Source organism: Melospiza georgiana, chromosome Z (genome assembly GCF_028018845.1).
Source record: "Melospiza georgiana isolate bMelGeo1 chromosome Z, bMelGeo1.pri, whole genome shotgun sequence".
Lineage (NCBI taxonomy): Eukaryota > Metazoa > Chordata > Aves > Passeriformes > Passerellidae > Melospiza > Melospiza georgiana.
Window position 1 is genome coordinate 5533904 of NC_080465.1, and position 4581 is coordinate 5538484.

Consider the following 4581-nt stretch of genomic DNA (forward strand, 5'->3'; position numbering starts at 1 on the left):
AAAAAGAGCCCCCGTGGAGGCATCCCAGACCATGGGATGGCATTCTCTCCAGCAGGCTTGGAACTTACCCAAGTGAAGTGCCTGAATTATGAGCCTGGTCTTTCTAGGCCCCATGTGTTCAATGAGGGCAGAGTCTCACTTCAGAGCACTTGGCTTTCTTTTCATGAGTTATGCATCCCCTGATGGAGTACTGACCTGTTTGTGCCAATTATTTGAGCTTTGGGCTCCAACCTCCGACCCGTGGAGCCTCAGTCAGGTCTCCAAAGCAGTACAAAGCTGCCTTCTGAGATGCCTACATCTGCAAGCAGCCAGAGACTGTTGCAGAAAAGTCCACCCAAAGACTCTAAAATTCCCAAAATATCTAGAAAGACGAGGCAAAATTGTCTGAGATTAAAAAAAAAAACAAACAAACAAACAGTACCCTGAGAAGGGTGAGCATGGAATGTGGAGTGGTAAGAAGAGTTTGTGAGGCAGAGGTGGCTGTCAGAAAACAACTAGGGTAAGCAACCTCCTAACATTAGCAGTTTTCCATATATACCTCTTTAATTAGAGTAAAAATTATATATTATTTTGCTTCTAATAAATGAAAAAAAAAAAAAAAGCCATGTTGGAGGCTCTGAAAAGCTAGGGGATCTAGAACAAGGAAATGAAGATTCCTAGGGGATAGTTATCTCATTGAAGTACTAAAGAAAACCCAAAAAACTGCTGACTGCTTTTTACTTTTCTTCCTCTTACCTACTATTGAAATGTGTTTTGTAGACTCTCTAGAAATATTTGATTGGATTCTTTCTCACTGTCTATTCCTTAAAATTAGGCAAGTGTCTCTAAGACAAGAATTTTACATTTTGCTCATAATCCATCAGTTCAAATAAAAGTTTTTCAAACTTCACACTAAATCCTGTAATTTAAAGGTAAACCTATTTACTGTAAGTAATTAAGAATTCTGTGGAAAAAAGGACTTCTCTAAAGACAGCTTTGAAAATTTTCTTACCAAATGTAAGATATAAAAAACATTCTTTGTGGTGGCTTCATGCCTGTCTTGGCCTTAGCCTGCCTTTTTGCCAGTTTTCAGGATTCTTTGATATTCTTCTAGTCAGCAGTTGAAGGATAATATCTCTGCTACTGAATGCAGCTTGTACTGAATCACTCCCTCTCTACTAAGAAATTTGCTTAGGAAGAGAATTCATTAAAAAAAAAAAATAAATTCCTGCAAGTGGTCCAGATCAGAAAGCTTTTCCCTTTGCTGTCCTTTCCATGCAAAAGCTTTCTGGCAGTGCATAACTAATGAACAAGCAAACCATGAAAATTTCTAATTGCTGCTATTACAGAATGAGAGCACTTATTTTCACTAATGTTTAATTTTCAGAATAGGCTCATATGGCAAGGTAAGGGCCACTTTTAGTCCTGTGCAATGAAGCTTAGAGGCTGGTTCCCTCAGATAACAACAAATTTAGCTAGTCCTCATTCAGGTATATTACAGGGAGGAAAGTACTAACAACACTCCATCAGGCCTTGAAAGAAATGTTCAGGTTAAAAGGGTGGGAAACTAAAGACCCTCCTTTGTTTTAAGATCAGTTCCTATGCTGTAGCCAAAGTTTCAATAGATGACAAGTTTAAAATCTCTCTTTTGAATGTTTCCAACCCAGATCAGCTTGTACAGGAGTAAATTATTTTTACTGTTAGTCTTTCCTTGGTGCCTGTGTGGGTTTTGTGAAAAATGTAAAAGTAAAAAAAAAAGTTTTCTCTCAGAATTTTAAATTATATTTTCGTTACAGGTATTTATAATATAGCAAAGATTTTATTGAACAGACAGAATTTTAAAAGGCATAATAAATTATATTGAAAAACCAGATTTTTTCTTGAGAAAGAGACAATTTCATCCAATAAACATATTTTTTAAAAGGCATGTTACAACAGCAACTGCAACATGTATGCGATGTGATGTTAAAATTTGTCTACTAGTAGCATAATACAATGTGTTAGCAGAGCTCAGTGTGTGGTCTTAACATTTGTAAAGAAAACAGCAAGATAAAGTCAAGCTATTGACTTAAAAGGAATGGGAAATTGAGTTTAGAATGAAAAATAATGGTTTGGGGAAATAATCAGGATTGGGTGGAAAGAAATGTGGAATGTACTGAGAATGAGGGCTTCCAAGGGATCTCTTCAGCAGGAACACTCACTTGTTTCCTTCTCACAACAGCAGCCAAGTAAGGTTTGCTGTGGACATCACTGACAGCAGCACTGTCTCTAATTCCGACATGTAAAATAATTCTGCCTATTTAATACACAGATGTGTGTGTCAGAAGCACTAAAATGAAATAATGCAGCAAAAAGAGTCAGAGGGTCAGGTTAAACACATGGGTCTTCTCTTCCTTGCATGAAAACTGCTGAAATAATTGTTGTTCCCTCCACTCACATTTCAACTTGGCAGAGAAAAGAGCCCTCAAACCCTTGTACACTGAACAGTGTAACCAACTACCTCTCATTTACAAAATCTTCTTTGTCAAATGCCCTAAGGATAATTAAAACACTCTTAATATGATTTCAAAGGACACATTCCCTTGTGAGAAATACTTACAGTAAATGTACATAGAAAATTGACTTCTGAAGTAGCTTTAAGAAAAGAGAGAAATCTAAGCCTAAATTAGAGCAAACTACCTAGCTTCCACACTAAACAGTATTTTTTCCTTCAAGTTGACTGGCTTTTGAAATGCTGCATTTGAACTTTCTACCTTCCCCAGCTTTGAGTTTTCCAAGCAGTTTCTGTTAAGTCACATCTTGTAACCCCAAACTTGTTAATTTAGATTTCTAATGAAGTGTTCTCTTTCTTACTTCTCCCTTTCCTCTCCACTCTGAAAACAAGCATAAACATTTTCACTAAATAGAAGGCTAATTTAAGAAAGAGAATGGGGAGCCTTACAAATAAAATGCTAGCTCTAGTTTTTCTTATTGAATTACCTTAGTGTCATAGATTAAATGAGGATGTGGTCTGTTTTTTAAAAGAGCACATGCACAGGAGGGGCAAACACCTAAATGTTGATTTTTTTTTTTTTTTTTGTGCATAGATCACACTATGGAGGTGACAGTCACAATTAACCCCTTGTGCATCGGAGCCTCAGGAGGGACTGCACTGTCCCTGAGAGTCTCCTGCAACATTAAGCCAGCCTCTGCCACTGCAGTTTTCCAAACATTACAAATCTGGAGGATTTGTAATTCTCCAGAAGAAAAGTTGGCATCTGAGTTAGTACAGTTTTGAAAGTAATTATAGAAGAAAAAATATAGGGAGAAACGCAAAGAATTATTATACAACACAGAGTACCTGCACAGCCTAAACTCTTTCTGTTTGATCAAGTATTTCCTTTCAGGAAGTCCATTTTCAAAGCTCTGAGGGACCATTCCATTCACAGCATTCCATTTTAGAAAAGGAAAACTCTAGAAATGTGTATTTTGCTTGGAATCAATTGGCTATCTAATATTTCTAACTGCAGACTGAAAAGGTTAAAACTCCAACCACTTTAGGCACTAATAAAGATAATTTCTGTGAACATTCTTCTATTTAATTATACAAGTACCCATTAAAAATATCACTTCTCCTATTGCATTTGCGAGAATAATGTAACCAGAAAGAAAGAGAAATTTTGTTTCCAGAAATGCACTAAATGCCTACTGGAAAAAAAAATCTAATATGTTCCAAGTCCCATTAAGATACCAGAGAAAAATAAATAGATAATATATGAAAGTGAGTGTTTATCAGGAAAATATATCTTAATGTATATGCCATTTCAGCTATTTGACTGCCTCCAATCAAATGTAGCTAAGCATGTATCTCTTTCTTTCTGATGTCATATTCTTTCCCTAAAACAAATGAATTGGTTGCTGTTGCATGCAGCATTTTGTTTGACTATGGCCACATTATCAGGCAGTGTTTCAAACCATAAACATGCAGCATAATGCAGTGCCATATATTCTGATAAGGAAGTGCACTTAGGACCAGGGGCGTGCAGCCCTGCCTGTGCTGCTGCACAAAGGGCTCATGTGAAACAGATCCATAAAGGTTGGAAAAAGAGGAGAGCCAAACGCAGCCCCATTAGATCCACTGAATTAATTCCTCTTTTCAGAATAACGTGGGTGGGGTGCAGAGCACCACAAACATCCAGGATGTCAGGACTAAGCTTGGCCCCACAGTTCAACAGGGAGCTCAGCTACTTCCGCCCTCATTCACTGCTCATGAGAGACAAATTAAAAACTGAGGATTTAGTACGAACTCTCAGCTATGAGCTTCTCCTCTTTTACATTGTATTTTTCTTACCTCACTTCAGAGAGGTGCACTGCCCTTCAATGAAACCTTTTGAAAAATACCAGTAGTTATTAAAAACACCACTTCACCCAAGAGTTTCAGGCATCAAGCTGTCTGAATGCAGTTCATTGCTTACATTTTTTTACATAGAAAAATACACACGTGCATATGTAGCAACCCCATCCATGTACAACTCCATGTAAAGTCTCCTTGATGCTAGAATGTAGCAGCTCTTAGCAGGAAGGAAGAAGCTGCAGCACTAATTAGGTAAAACAGAGTTTAAA